Below are 16,688 nucleotides of genomic sequence, written 5' to 3' on the forward strand. Positions count from 1 at the left end.
TCTGCCGCCAGGTTGCGTTCCTTCCTCGTGCAACTCATTATTCCGTTGCAGTCTAATTTTTTCCCTCCATGTTTTTTGGAGTTGCGAACGAGGCAGTCGGTGCGAGAGTGGGCGGATGAGAGGGTAAGGGGCGGGGAGGGGGGAAGATGTACCGCGCGCGAAAGTTTTAATTGAAAGAGTTACACGAATTTCGTCGGAGGGGACGCAAGCGCGGAAAAGTTGCGAGGCTAACACTTAACGCGTATTGACTCATTAACCGTTGCTTGCGTCGTTATTCCCAATTTTTGTTTTTCGAACTACTGGAACCCGTACGCGGACGCGTACGAGTACCGGCTTCAACATTTTTCTGTTTTTTTCGATGTACATTGGTACTTTTGTATCGACCTGGAATTTAGTGGCAACCTGAATTTCATTTTTAATCTCGTTGCATATTGTAATGGATACTACGTACGTGTTTTCGTTTGTTCTTTTTCATTCATATTGAAATAAGGTTACGGCTAGTATCGTAAAGAGAAAAGTGCATCGAAACTTTTTATCGAGAATAGCGCATGATTAGACGACGCTCCCGTGCCGTTTTTTCATTCTTATATCATCGGGAAAAGATTAGAAATAATTTATACGAACTGTTCGAAGACATTAATCTTTTTTCGAATAATCTATTAATATGTCTTATAAAATATGAAAATTCACGAATCTCGTGTGAATAAATTGTCGTTGTTTTATTTTATTTCCTTTAGAAAAGGTGGAATCAAATTTTGGAGTCGCATAAAAGCTCCTATTCGTTATAACTTAAACGTACGTATTATTAATAATTTCGCATGAATCGAGTAATAAATTAACGCAATTTAAATAACTTTGTGTAATTAACCATTTGTACTCTGATTGCATTTTACATTTCACTTGGTATAACCAAGTTTAACTCATACAGCTGTACAGCGATACAATGAACAACTACGCAGGAGAGCTTTGACAACTTTTAATACAGCGTGAAATATTTTACTAACAATTCTTCGCACTTTCCAATAGTCGTTGTACATTTTTAACGATTGTCTTCTTTTACTTTAGCACTTTAATGTTCGGAGAGTACGCCATTTTCTTATAAAACGAGTACGTTAAAATTAGATTTTGTTGTCGCGGTACTTCGATAATTCGTAGATTGGGAAAACATCGCAGAATTCCCGGATGTTCACTCGACGACACGCAAATCGCAGAAATAAACGATACTCAATGACGAACTTGTCGGATCGGACTTATCGCCGAGCTTTTTCTTCTCCTTGGTTAGATTAGACCTGTGTATCTTGCACGAAAGATAATCCGTGGATCGCGTTTCTAGGGAGCTCGGTGAAGCACGTGCTCGATTCAAGAATCTCCGTGACTAGGCGCATCGACGCGACGTGGAATTATGTACCTACTCCGTTTCCTTCACTCGCGCGTTATTTAAATTTTAATATACGCTACGTCGTTTTATTCCTTGTAAGCGATCATTTTTAGCTTCTTCCTTGATGTAGAATAATTTAAATAAATACACGGTAATTTTCTACTTAATGAATTTAGAAAATGGAACTTAACCCCTTGGGAAGTAATATCTTTATTATAATATATTTAACGCGATAACATAGTAGGACAGGCATACGCATGTACATTTTCTTCTAAATAAGACGGTTTGTAGTATTTCTCACGCGTTCTCTACGGCGAACATTATAATTTGTGTTGCTTCAAAACGATAGGATCTTGTTGGTTATTTTATAGCATATACGTATTATGTACAGAAAATCGAGAAAATAGAACTCGAGAATATTTTGAACAATGTATTCGTTTATTAGCACACAAACGTGTTAAGAAACTAGGAGCCTTTAATGATTCAGTTATTTGCGAATAATATCTTCCTCTTTATATTCTTGATCCAATTAAGAGGTAACGATTCTAAGATGTTAAGTATATATTCCGTTCTTGTTATTCGTCCAGAAATGTTATCAAACGGTCTCGTTATCTATAAAAGGAAATGTAACGTAGTCACGAAACGAATCGAATTCAGTTTTAATTCATTGTTTGTACTTCGAACTCATTACCATTCATATTTCCTGTAATTTCATTAATATTTGAGGTGTTTTAAGTTACGGAGGCGTTAAAGGGGTGTCGATCGTAACCGAGCGTTATTTTATTATTATATTTGCATATTTTCGATTCGTTCCCTGGATATCTATTCTAATTATTCGTGCCCGGGGTAATTGACGCGGAAATGTAATTTTGAGGGTGGCGTGCAGATAGGGTGACCGAAACATCGTTAAAATCCGCGATTAATTGCATATGTTGCGGCGATGGGGTTCAGGGGAATGTTTTGGGAGAAACGAAAGAAACGAGAAAATATCGAACCCCTCAAAAAAATATTGTTCTAGGGCGAAAAATGTTTTTTCCGATACTTTCTTGCTTTTGCTATTTTACAGTCTGCGATCTATTCTCACCCTCGACTGCAGTTCTTCGTTCCATCGATCATTTCGCTACCACGAATTTCTTTTCCAAAACGTGATCCTTTCGCTGGGCTAAAGATTGCTCTATATTTCGTTTCTTTCACCTTTAGTCCCTGCTCCATCGTTTATCTCTTTAAAGCACTTTGTAAATTTTGTATTAATCATTTCCATAATACGCGGAGCCATAATTGCGTTTATTCAAGATCCATTTCTTTCGCGATTAAGGGATGATACTTCGAACATTTTCAAAATTATCGATTCGAAAGAGTCAGTTCCTTTTATCCGTACTGTTCAACCGTGAATGAAATAAAATTCGTGGAAAACGATCGCGAGCCAGGCCTGTGGATATATTCAACCCTGTGAACTCCATTAGCCGATCGATCGTCCGGTTGCATAAATTAATCCTGGCTATGCCGACCGTATTTAGCTCCAAAAACCATATACCATCCTGTTAGCCTACGCAACGGTGTAACAATGATCGATTCGAAAAATGTACTCGTTTTGCCTTTGAATCTTTCGCGCGGCTGCAGTGCCCTTTTGTCCACGTTGAAACGCTGAATTTCCAACAATTCGCCAGTCAGGAAATTTTACTGGATAATTCAGAACAAAATCGAACACCAGCGTTTGTCAATCGGAACAAATGTTTTGGTTTTGAGTTACAATTAGAATTAACAGCGTCGCTGGTTTATTCGGTGCCCGGGTCTATTTTTACGTTCTTTTTAACACGGATAAGAGATTATAGAGAGGTGCGACGCACTTCGTATTTAGTTGAATTTCACAGTACGATTTATCGAAAACGTCTGGATGGGAAGTGCGTTTCGTTCGAAAGTAAAATTACCGGAATAATTATCCTAACTTTATTCGTGTTTTATCGTGGATGAAATACAGAATAAACGAGTTATTTGTATTCTTAAGAATCGAGTAATTTATTTTATTTACACAAGTGAAGCAACTTTGAAACTGTTTTATGATTTATTTTGATAAAACGGTGCATTCGGTATTCAGAAATTGGAGAAAAAATAAATTCCAGCTATTGGTTGGTCGATCAATTATGAACAGTCGGTGTGTGAAGCGTCGAGATTATCTGCTTCACGTTCGAAATACAAATTTTATACGATATTGGCTGGTATTCACTGCATTCTTAGGTATTTTTTAACAAAGAAATCGTATATGATAGATTTGATATTTTTAATATTTAATTAAATTTAGGCGCTCTTAACGTGGTGTTAAGTGCGTGGTTTAAGCGCGATGGTTAACGTTTAAAAACTTTGTTCGACAGATCTGTTACATACTTGTTTTTATAAACTTTTTTTTTTTGATAAAATTCTATGAGTTTTGTATCCTCGAATTAAAAACGTAAAATGTCTAGAACTTTTATTTCACCGAACACGTAACTCGCCGCTACACGTATCTCCTGCAGCTTCTGTAGAAACTTACAAACAGGATATATCTACAGTTGTAAAAAGTTTGGTAAATCTATTTCCGCCTTCACGGAGACATAGCGGTTTCGATGTAAAGAAAACACGATGTATCGTTCCAAGTGAAAAACAATTACAGAATTTTTTACTCAGCGCGATACTCCAATTACGTGCATTCGCAGACGAAAGCAAAGTTCCCAATAATATCTCTTACCATTTGAAAATCCCGTACTTTGTCCGTTCAAACGTACAGGGATGCGATCGAACAACCCACAAAATGCTACAGTTACGTATTCCCAATACCGTGCAGTTTCATTTTCAAGGAAACTACGAACAAAGCAATCCGCTATCGGCTCTCTAATTCTTGCAATCTCGTCCATCGCGGCGATGCGTCCATTCCGACCGAAAGCAAAACAACGAACAGGACGAAGGGTAGAAAAAGGAAAAGAAAAATGGCAAAAGGAAGGACAAATGGTCCCGGTTGAAGAACGATCGCGGCTCACGCCGATCGAACGCGATGCAACACATGATAAACGGGCGGAGAAGGCGCGTGAGTACAGCGGCGAGCGCGCGCACGACGAAGAGAGCAACAGTAAATACCGGTGGCCGGTTTGCTTGCCGGCGCGCTAGTTAGATCGATCCGATCAGAATCGAACCGCGAAAGTCAAGTTGGAGTTGAGGCAGGTTCGGGACGTCTGTGTCCTTCTCTCTCCCCTCTATGCATAGCCGCTCCTTCTCTTTCTCTTTTCCTCCGCTAGCACTCGCTCCTCGAGTTCCCCTCTTCTTGAACTAACGAGGCTGTCTCGCTTTGCCGCCTCTCTTTTCTTCTCTTTCTCGCTGTCGTTCACTGAATCGCTCGTCCTATTCGCGCCTGCGCTTCTTCGCTCTCTCTCCCTCACGGTCCAACAGGTTATATTTTTCCAGCTCTCTCCCTCGACCCGTCTTCCTTCGCCCGTCTTTTTCTGCCCCTTTCCTCCACCTCCTCCTACTCTCCTACTCTCGTGTACTCTTGTTTCTCTCTTTCGGCCGCGTACTCGCTGTGGCCAATCAATCTTCCCTCTCGACTCCCTTTCGTTCGTTGTCGCCTCCACGACGACCCGACCGAGCTTTCTTCCCGCTACGTTCGAAAGTTTTTCACGCTTGCGCCCGCCGGATACGCAACTCACCCCACCGTGTTCGTTCGACCACCCTTTCGGCTACGTCGATCGCGCTCAGAACCAGGTAATTAGGAAGCTACGCGGAGCATCGCGCTATTTCTCATCGTCACGATTCCACATCCAACGATTCGTCGCGTAGCGTCGAATAACTCTGACTTTTTCCATTTCGCGGTATTCCGCGCTTGGAAGGATCGAACTTTCGGCAGAACGTTGTTATTTCTGAATGGAATTCGGCAGCGGTTGTCGAATCATCGTCGATTTAGAAGAATTATCGTTATTGAAACTTCACGATCGTACGCAAACGATATCACGCTCGTCTCGAACAGAATTAAGATATTTGTTGCACAAGAAACGAATCGTTGGACGTAACTGCAGAAACAGCTTAAACAGCTTCTGTATATTTTATACATTTACATGTGTTTATATAATAAAAACAGCGATGTCGTTTTCTACACAACCAGATTAGATTAGATAGGCTCGTTGCAGGCGATTTCGATCTTAATAATACAATACCAGCTTTTCCGGCATTTTTTCATCGTGTATCGCGCTTCTTGCGTTCCGGACGCAAACTCATTACGTCTGATTCACGTTGTCCGTTTCCACTGACGTCAGACGATTGTTCTCTAACAAACTACACCGGTATCGAACGATTTTTGCGAAATCGAACGATCCCAGGTAAATGACGTATGGCTCGAACTTCACTGCGAAAATATGCTATTCTACGTAGCGTTGAAATTTATTCTACTTCGCCGCGGCAATTGACAATAACGTAGAACGTGCCGATAGTATGAAAAATGCAACAAAGACGTCAAAGAGCCGGAGAATTGTGTTTTTCCTTGAAACTATAACTATGTTATACTTAAATATATAGATTTTTATGAATAATTGGATCTCCCCCCTCCCCCTTAATACTCTGTTTTATACACTGTACAGAAATTCGCGTTTTGTGATAATGATTTAATTTAGAATTTGTCAAAGTATTCGTTATAATTCAACCGTGTTACGTACGTACATGATTTGCTATAATGCGCCTTTTAACATTTCGCACTGTTAATCCCACCATCTGTTCTTTTAAATAATATAGAAGCACGTGCACGTTTTTCATTTAACACGAATTGGATTAGTATGGTAGATTCGCGGCGCGTATTAACCGCACCGGTCTCGGTGTTACTTAAAAAAATTATTACCCTTTATGTTCCCGTCTGACCGTTATCCACGGATATGGAATTTTTAAAAAACCAGAGGAGGCAGCTGAAAAACCGGGCTTTCGAAAAATTATCAGGGATGAGGTATAGAAGCGAATGGGCTGCGCGCACGGCTTGTGAAAGTTTGCCGCCCAAACGTGTGCGTACGCGCGTATTAGAAAGATGCTGGCGTATCTAAATTAACGATATTTATATTCATAAAAGCGTAACATTTCCGGGGGGCACACGATAGTAATCACGCGCGCTGACAGAAACGCGTCATTAGCGATTATCCTTTATTAATATTTGTTGTTACGAACGGGCAATATCTAGAATCGTAAAATGGCCTATGTGTTATGAATGGAAGACAGCGTCAGCGTCCACGGAATAACAAAGATTGCCTAGACCCTAGAGATTACGAAATAGTATTTGCAGACACGCGTATTTCCAGCGTAAATTCGTGCGTGATTGCAGCACGGCGACTATTTCCTACGTTTGGCATTGCCAGCCGTGTAAAGCAATTTCAGTTTGCAACGTAACGCTACTTTTAAAAACATAGTTGCTAGGATTCGCGAAAAGCTCGCGGAGGGGAAAATAATATTTTCGGACGTTGGAACGTAATAATTTATTCCCTCTGATGTTAAACGAGGCTGAACCTGGTGGATCTATATTGCCCGCAATTATATCACACTCAACGTAGATAAAATAGCAGAAATGTTATTCTTACGTAAAAGAATGCGCAAAGAAATATCGTTGACGTTCGCGTATAAGGAAGCGGGTATAATATCTTTCGAGTTGTTGCTCCTCTGTCTTTGAATAGAACGGCAAAGCACAAAAAATGATGCAAGCGGGTGTGCGTTCCTTTTAAATTTTCCCGATTGATCGACGGTCGGGAATTCCCCGACACGTCGACGTTGTTGCCAGCGATGCGGTGGCGCATCAAAATTTCTTATCGACGTCGTCCGCGGTTCGTCGACGATAATACGGACGTATCTGTCACGGAGATGCGAATTGAAAAATATTTAGCGCATGACCGAGCCAGCGATCATGTGAATCAGCCAGTTAAACGCGAAGGAACGGGACGCAAGATGAACGCGTAATTCGATACCGACGTATTCGTCGCGAATACATTATACGATCGTCGTTTCCCCTTGTATTTCGGCCAAGTAATGTGGCAAGAGTTAAGCCGGATTAGCCGGGAATGGACGACGCGTTTAAAAGGAAACAGCAAGAAACGTTTGTAACTGGGACGCTTTTAGCGTATTATTGCCGCCTGTTCGCTATGTAATATTTACTCTGTGTCCTTGCTGCTCGCCTACTTGGACGATGGATGCTATTTATTTGCGTCGTTATTCTTTGGTTAAAAAAAGACAAAAGAGACAGGAGACGATGTGTTCCTGCCATGTGATATAATCTATACGATGTGAGAGTGAAAAATATGGAGTTAAATTTTTTTATACGTGGGTGATGTAGCATGCAAGTGTTAAAGGTTGCTCGGAATTCTATCGATTTACCGTGATAAGCGTCCGATTCTCTTTACAACAGCGTTTCTCGATCTTTCTCTAAACGCACGATCCTTTTTTGTAATAGTCGAGCGCAGTTAGCGGTGAACGTGACGGCTTCTTGATATTTTCGAATATTCGCCGCGATATCGGTTAAGGGTTGATACACGCGCACGATCGTACGTACGCTTTTGATCAGCAAACGGCAATTTTCTACAGGCTTGTACACGTATGAGTACGCCATTCGGAGCCAAGAGTTAATAAAGAATTACTTGAAGTATTTAAAAAGGGGTAGAGCTTATAGAAAAGGTGGACGAGTGGAAAAGTATATGTAAAATTATATTTGAAAGGCCGCCTTCACGAGTGTCTCTTTAAAGAAAGGTAAACACTCGAGGGTAATCTTGAAGTTGTCTTCCTGAAAGAAAGCGACTCGAGGTTTTATTAAAATTGGATGTAAAGCAGCATTTTTAGTCGCATTCGGTTTATTTTTGTACTAGTGGAAACGTAAGTAGCAGAATTTAGTTACATGATCGCGAAATTTGCGTAAATTTACAAAACAAATTTAACCGATCACACATAAAGTATGTATGTGCAAAATTGATGTTTAAGTAAGTTTAAAGTTCGCCAAGTTAATTTGAATATAAAATTTACTTAATTACATGGAACACAGAGTGTGAAACTTACTCGATTACACGAAGTGCGAAATTTACTTAATTAGGCACGATCTAAAGTTTAATATAATCCAAAATGTGCTTTGTCGCCTCAACGTTGACGCGAAGTACAAGGTGTGACACCTACGAAAGGAATTATTCGTTCGTTTCGTTCTTTATTTAGCAACTTTAAATATTATAATGTTGCGCAAGAAATTGATCTTTCGCGTTGTCTTTGTAAGATCAACGTACATACGTGCGTGTATGTATGAAAACAATCGTTGACTTGTTTTATTCTGGCGCATCGAAGGCGAAGTTCAGTTCTCTCAGACAGTCGCTGGCAATATAAATTCTTGAAATCCTGCAGACAGAACTCTTAAAGGCTGCTTTGCAACGCTTCCCGTGCAGAATCCTGGGGCGCTAATGAGGCGTGCGATTCTCTCTTTAAAGGATTAAATTACTGAACGTGGAAAGTCGCGGCAAAAGGCTGAAGGTTTGGCATAAGAGGTTTCGTTCTTTAACAACGATCTCAAGGGTTTAATGGAGCTTGTAAATGACGGAAAATCGATTTGCGAGCAAAACGTTATTTTTCAATATGTCCGCTTTTTCTGTTCTTCTTTCTTTTCCTTTTGCCCCCAGCTCTCGTGCTTTCTATCGAAACACACATTTAGCATTTTGTTTTTAATTTTAGTATTAAGATCGATAAGGTTGGTGGCATAAATAAGGAAAAGCAGTGGATAGAAAGACCTCAATTATCAACTTGTTTTATTTTAAAACGAAAGAACAAATTTTTCAATAAATATTTATATGAAATGAAATTGCACCATTATCGGAAAATCGAACGTGGTTCATCTAGGAAGTGGTCTACATTTTTATTCCGATTTCGTGAAACATATTTCGTTGTGGAAATAACGCCCTTAATCGTGCCGTTGATACATCGCCACTTCAGTTAGTCGGGGAAGGTACTTCTACCATCGACTTCGAAGTCTCCAGTTTATCATTCGCACGATCGTTCCCATTCGTTCAGCCAATTAACTCACCTACACACGTGCCAGCCTAACACGCAACTGTTGACGGGTGTTCCCCGCCTTGCGAGAATTTTCGAGTAGCCTGATATATCGAGTTCGAGCAATCGATCGTATTAATTCTTTTAACTTTCACTCGCTTTTCAAAAAGTTCGAATTCGACAGAATTTCACACCGAATTTGAACGACTGGGTTAATAAATATAATAAAGCGAAAAATATTTTGACGCGTTGCATTTTCCGATTGGACAGTCTTGGAAGGGCGAGTTCATCAGCGACGGAAGGGGGCGTTAGCGGGGAGCTGTTCGTCCCACGACAGCCTTGTAAAAGAGGAGAAGGAAAGAGTTTGAGAGCGAGGGGTGTCTCGCACCCCTCGTATTCCCAGCGAGGTAAGGGCCAGTATGGATTTCCCATAAGATCAGGTATGCTGGTGCCTGGAACCGACAATAAGGGTGTGTCAGTGTGCTCGTTCGCTATACGCGGTGAAAGGGAACAGGCGCGAAGGGGTGAAACGGGAAGAACCGAGGCATCCCTTCTCTTGGCCCGTTTCGAGCGACCCCTGCGCTCTTTTCTAGCCCCCGTTTCATCACGTCGCGTGGTACGTTCCAAATATATACACATATATTCGCTCGCATATTTGCTATCTTTCCTTATATTTCGTGGACCAAGGGTTTGAGATAATCGTTTGACAAACGCTGATAACAGAAAGGGGAAGATATTTTCTTGTTTCGTAGAGCGGTACTTTCAACTGATTGCTTAACTCGCGTAGCAAGGGGAAGAGGATAAACCCCGTGCAATAATATTATGGATACTTTTACGGTATTCGTGTAAGTATGCCGAAAAGATTTGCGAACAATATTTGATTCTTATCGCGTCGTCTAGGAAAATTGAATTTTAGTAAATGTGGAGAAAAAAAAGCGGCCTCGTCGCACCTACTTTACGTAAATAATAAATTGGAAAACGCGTTCCTTTGACCAATAAAAATTTTCCCTTTGGTATTCACGGAGGGCCATCGATGGCGCACGCGGCACAAAACGTGTTAACCGATTTCCCAAAAGCAACGATGCAATCGATGGATGCTTTTGTTCCTATCCATGACGCGAGCACCCGAAGTGGAGTACATAGAGAGAGGAGGCTATTTCCACCCCTCCGATAGCAAGCGCTACCCCAAAAGCGAGAGCAGCCGATGTTCCAAAAGTATACTCTCCGGTAATGCACTCGGGGTGGAACCACGCCCTCTCATCCTTCTTTCGTGAGCGAACCACGAGCCACGTTGTTCACGTTCCAAGATCGCCTCTAGCCCTGGCTCCTTGGCAGAGTTGCTTTGCGGTTACCTTTATAGTCTGTCGGAGCCGCGGTAAAGATTCTGGGTTTACGTACCGTGAATTCCGCGCGTGAAGTATTAATAGGCGGACCGATCTTGGGGGCCGTCGTTGGGCTGTGGCTTTTCTAAAATCTCTTCTCGACTCGTTTTACCGTCGTACTTGCCTCTTAGGGATTAAATTTCCAATAGAATTTTCGAGAAAGGAGGAAATCTTTTTAGAAAAATCGATGCCGATTCTTTTTTCAACGAAACGTGCCTTTCATATAAATACAAAGTGAACTAGCAGGTAATATGCAGTTTGCTACAAGTGCGTGCACAACGTGTAAACGATGCTTATTTGCACGCGTTGATGTTTAGTCTTATTAGAGTCGTACGTTATAGTTGCACTCTTGAAAGACGAATTTATCATATTCGTACTAGAAGTCGCAAGTTCGTTTTTACTTCTAAATTGAACGCCTCTATAAATAACACTGTCATATATATTCATGTACAAATGATTCTATATTAAGGCTATTTCTCTCGCATTCTTCATTTCGTGAGCAATATCTCAACGGATTTTGATGAAAGCTGCGATGCATAAAGTAGACCCATCATCCTGCTTCTCGATAAAGCTACGTCCAGCGATTCACCTCCGAACGAATCCTTGGTGGGCCGGTAATATCAGCGGTCCGGCTCACGGCTCGAGGAAATGGAATTTCCTACGGAGGCAACGGTGGTGGTGGTCGTGCTCATCGTCGTTGGCCAGCCTGATGACGAGCTTATCGGCACCGTTCGTCAACCGGCACACACGCACGCACACCGCTTGCCAGCGTGCATTGGTGATCGTGTACGGCCGGTAGGCGTGTGTGATAGCGAAGTGATGTTTGTTGCTAGCTGTCGGCTGATTCAGGGAGCCATCCGTGTCAAGGTACACCACATCGACGTCCACATGCAACGTCCTGTGTTCTTTTTGCACCAGTCACGTGCACACGTACCGACAGAACGATCGACTCTGTAGCTTGCATGGCGCTCGCCTCGCGGTGTACAGGGTGGATTGGAAATCGGGCTACAATTAGGGGTGGAACGGAGAATGGTGGACGTTCGAGCCTGATGGAAAATTATCGAACTAGAGTGGTTTGAAAGGAGTGGAACTGATTATTGGTACATTAATGAGATACATCGAGAAGTTGGGATTTAAAAGTCGCAAATATCGCTAGTATCTTTGATGCGCGAACATTCACATTCGGATTTTCGTATTTTGAAAATAAACTTCTTAAGCGAAATCGAATCACGTAGGAAGAGTTAGAAAAATACAGTATTGTCCGTTATTATCTTAAATTATAGCTATTGTAGGAAGGTGTACCATTAACTCGTTACACTTCAGACGTCCGATTGAAACGTGTACATAATTACTTGGATCGCTTGTTTGCTTTTATCTGCAAGCAGATGCAAGCGTTCGAGAGTGAATATTTTATAAAGATACGTAATAAAATTGTTTTACGAGTATCGTTGCTTTGTCATCGAGTATCATTCATGATTTCTCTGCTCTCGCGTAATCCAACGCTCGTTCAGATATCGTTCTACTCGCAAAGGAAGAAAAAAATGACAAATGGCGATTAAATTCCATTAATGTTCCCTCTTTTCGAAATACAAAATGATCGTTATAAAGAGAAGAACGACAGATTCGAACAAACGATACACTCTTGGTTTTATCACAAAACATTTTTGCTTCGACTTTACCCTGTTCCCTGTTATCCCGAACTGGAGAAACGGGACGAAAATTCTGCAAAGTGGCAAGTGTTTCAAACGGCGAATGAATTACTCGCGAGATAATTTCGCTCGTAAGAAACACTGCTATACCGTCTTTTTAACCGACGATTCTATTAGCTGGAACACGCGATTCATCGATAAATTACGCGAAACGCGCCGCCGGAAGGAAATTACGAAGCGATCGAGAGCGCCGCAGGACAGGCCGGTTTTCTGTGTTGTTACGAAAACGTATCGACACTTGGAATGCAGCCGATCGATATAATCACGCGGCTGGTGACATTGTGAAATAAGGCTCGACCTGACGCGTAATTTTAGTCGCGCACTCGAGCAGATAATTAAGGCAACCGCGAGCCGATGAGTTATGTCGTTTCTGGATCGCGCGATGGCTCAACCCGACCGATTAGATCTTTCTTTTCGACTTCTGACCTGGTTCCGATACTTTTCGTGTTTCGTTCCTTCGGTTATTGAAACCGCGCGAGCAAAAGTTCGGTGCGCAGAAGTCGTGGAATTATCGCACGTACAAATTAAAGTTACCAGTAGTAAGAGTTGCGAATTTAAGAAAAATTATGCCAGTAGTTTCTCGTTTCTTTTTTTTGAAGGAGAATGGAAATGACTGAGCTTTAGTTCTACTTTCATTCTTTATTCACGTTTCGGTCGATGTATCGTACATTTTACGCTCTTAAATTCTAAATATAGCAACTATCGGTCTACGCAATTTTTACACGCCATTATCATAACGTCGTAGATTCTAAGCAATTTCGTGGTCGAAACAGCGAAACCCGTTATAGGCTACGCCTTCGAGGAGAAATTCAAGCGATAACCGAATTACCGTCGGTTCGAAGGTCACCTACTGAGAATCTACCTGACCTGCCTCGTACATAATTCAACCATCTGCCCTCTCTCAGGCTCGTGAAATACCTGTTCGCTGACGACACTGTTTGTAATCCATGGAGAACCGAAACTGGCTAGCGACTGCTGTTCGAACGGTTAGCTTGTTACCTAAACGCTATAAACAGCGCTTAAAAGATACGTCGTTCGAATTTATGGAACAATGCTCGTCCCACCTTTTGTAGAGGTCCCCAGGAACGTCCCGGGACTTTTACGGGCGCGTACTAGGAACACCATTATGCCAGAGGATTATTTGTGGTGTTCTCTCCGCGTAGTTGTTAACGACGTTGTCGAGGAACAACTCTAAGCGCGATCTAGAGGCTTTGTCTTTAGTTTCGGGGATAAATGATAGAGAGGTAACGTTGTTCGTTGACCGACTGGAATATTTAGGGTTTTAGGTCGATATTTTTTAAATTTAGGAACTTAGAGAATCGTGGATTTTAAGAATGAAATATCCTTTACGGACTTTACGGTCTTACGGATATAAATCTTTACAGCGTTAACGATCGAAGTTATAGAATTTTATTGTACCAAATAAGTATCGCTATACGCAATACCTTTATTGGTCTGAGGATGTGCTACAAAATATAATCCTCCTGTACGGATGTAAAACTCAACGATCTTTAAATTCATTAGTTTCAAACACGCGAAAAACTCGTCACAGGCGAACGCGAAGACAAAAGAACCGGCTGTATGCGCCGCAGTAAATTCGTTTTGACATTCGAGGGAAGGATTCCCGTTTTACTTCAATTACCGTGCAACCTGAGAGGCATCTCCGGTGATATCGTTCACCCGATCCTCTTCCTCCCTTCCACCCTGTCGTCCTTTCCCCGTAGCCATTTGTTCCTCGTCCCGTGTCGCTTGTCAGTCAAGCAGAGCGGCGCGAATCGGCCGAAGCATGAAAGTTTTACTCGCGATTACTCCTGCAGTCAATTAGGGGCGAGCGGATTCGATTATCGTCGAGTAATCCCGAACCTAGGGTAAGCAACGTGTCGTTGTCTCTGTCGGGAAATGATTCCGGTCGAACAGCGTAGTAGCTAGGTACACCAACGACTTTCGACCGCTTAATCCGATTCTCCAACTTTCTTCTCTCTGTCCCTCTCCTTCCGTCGCCTCGCTAAAAATAAGATTGGACGATACACAAATGGAATTTCAGCGCGGAACGAGCGATCTTTCAAAGCTCGCGCTTACCTTCAATGTTGCAAGGGTTAATTCACAAATAGGACGTAATTGGGAAACGATGCGCCGATAATCTTCACGCTCGATGAACGAAGATACGTCGAGAAATCGTTAACAACCCGACAGGAATGTTAGACTCTGTTGTTTCGTACTTAATTCTTTGGGATCGCGGTTAGTTACGGTTATGTGAAATCGAGAAGGGGAATACACAGGCTGCCTCTGCATAGCGATGCCTACCTTTGTTCGTTCCGTGGCCGAAAACCGAAAAGCTCGACGACAACGATCGTCTAAATCGAGGCCGGATACGACGCTCCGCCGGTAATTATACCGAGTCTGTGAATTTTCATTATACATGCGCATAGGTAGGCGACCGAGCCTCGAGGTTGCCCTCCCACCTTTCGTTCCACGGGACAGAGAGGATCCAGGAAATTACCGACGAAACGGTCTGTCGGACAGGCTGGGACTTAGAGGGCCATCACGTACGGAAACGTTATTTCTTCGTGTGTAGAACGACAACGGCCGATAGATGCCCCGTTTGTCGAGCGTTCAATTTCTTTGGCGGCTCGAGCGACCGCGGTGACTACATTTCTTGGCCGAAGACGCGACGTTTCGTGGAAACGAGTCGATATTATATCGCGCTCTTTTAAGGTTCTTCTCTAAGATAGATGTTACGGCTTTGTTTTTCGATCAGGCGAATAGGTGGACGAGAACCGGTGTAGAATTTTCTTTATACTTATTCGTAGATCAATATTTTTGTAAGGCAAACTCTGGCCTGGCGGAATATATTGGAACTTAGGTTTCTATCTGTTTTACGACATACTAGTTTCGATTCACATTCTTCGAGGATGCGGTGTTCTTGCCGAAAGAACGTTTCAAAACGCAAAAAGCTGTATGCAGTCACCCTGAAAAGAAGAACCACGTAGCCTGGTCGAACAATTTTAAGACTGGAACAAACGTTGCCATCGCCGCGTCTGTGATTTCGTGTTTCGAGCGAAGATTCGGTTTTCCACGGTGGAATAAAAACATCGGGAAAAATTTATTGGACGCGTTCGCGATACGAGCCCTACAGCGGTTTGTAGAACGCCACCCGGTACCCAGACGCATATATGTGCATATATCGCATATATACGTGTGCACATACCTGTCCGATTTCCAACAAGAGAGGACACAAAGGGGGTCGACGATGGCGGGCTACATTGGGGGTTGCGGTGTCAATAATACATCGTGCTGTTCGTATGTAGGTGACTCTTGGTAGCGAGTACTCGAGCCGCGTTCGTGCACGAACAAAAATCGCGAATATCGTCTTTTATTCTCACGAAGGAAGACATCCTCGGAGATCGTATCTTTGAGTTTGAGTCTCGATTATGCTCGTAGAATTCGAACGATAGAAGATTTTATGGCCTGTAAGAAGATCTCGAGTAGGAAACATGTATCGAGAGCTAGAGAATTCGATGTTCTTGCAGTCTCTTTTCAAGCTGAATTCCATTCTAATTGAATTTAAATAATCTTCCAGTAATTCGTGCAGATACAAAATACATAAATTACAATACGCTATGTCGACTCGATGCGGCTCAAACACCGTCGTACGCATTTACAAAATTTTATCGGACCGCTGGAATCACTAGCTTTACGCGTTTCCTCGTTCGATCAGATATCCAAAAAGCTCCTACAAACTGCGCGATGTATCTTTATAAAGGAGTAACGCCGCGGCTCGTAGTATCGGATGATTCGATGTAACGATATTTATGAAGAAATAAGAACGCAATAACGATCGCAAGATATTGTCTGTTGGCTCTGAGTACGCTACAGTTTCCCGGTCTTCTGGAGCCACAAATTTCCCAGTTTGACCGAGCATCGTGCGATTGGCGAGATCGTCCATACGCGTTCGCCATTCGATATTTACATTTTCCGACGGTTTCGCAAAATACCGTGGTTATTTACACGGCATCGACACGTTCGACGGTCGCAGGGTGCGGCGGTCGGAAGGTGGCGGCGTCAAGCGCGCAATTTCCACGGCGGAATTTCGAGCGTGGACAGCGGCGCAGCAAAATTATTATTTTATTCGCGGAACTTTACTCATTTCCTCGGTCGTAGCCATCGTTGTATCTCCCTCGTGGCTGCTCTCTGGTCGAGTTTACGGCTCTC

General features: G+C 42.5%; 1 protein-coding gene across 1 annotated transcript in view; it reads left to right on the forward strand.

Annotated features, from left to right (window-relative positions):
- Positions 1-16,688, forward strand: part of LOC100744530 (nucleolar protein 4-like) — a 102,042-nt gene that overhangs the window by 2,225 nt on the left and 83,129 nt on the right. The window lies entirely within an intron of this gene.

The sequence above is a fragment of the Bombus impatiens genome, unplaced genomic scaffold (assembly GCF_000188095.3).
Source record: "Bombus impatiens unplaced genomic scaffold, BIMP_2.2 scf_0217, whole genome shotgun sequence".
Lineage (NCBI taxonomy): Eukaryota > Metazoa > Arthropoda > Insecta > Hymenoptera > Apidae > Bombus > Bombus impatiens.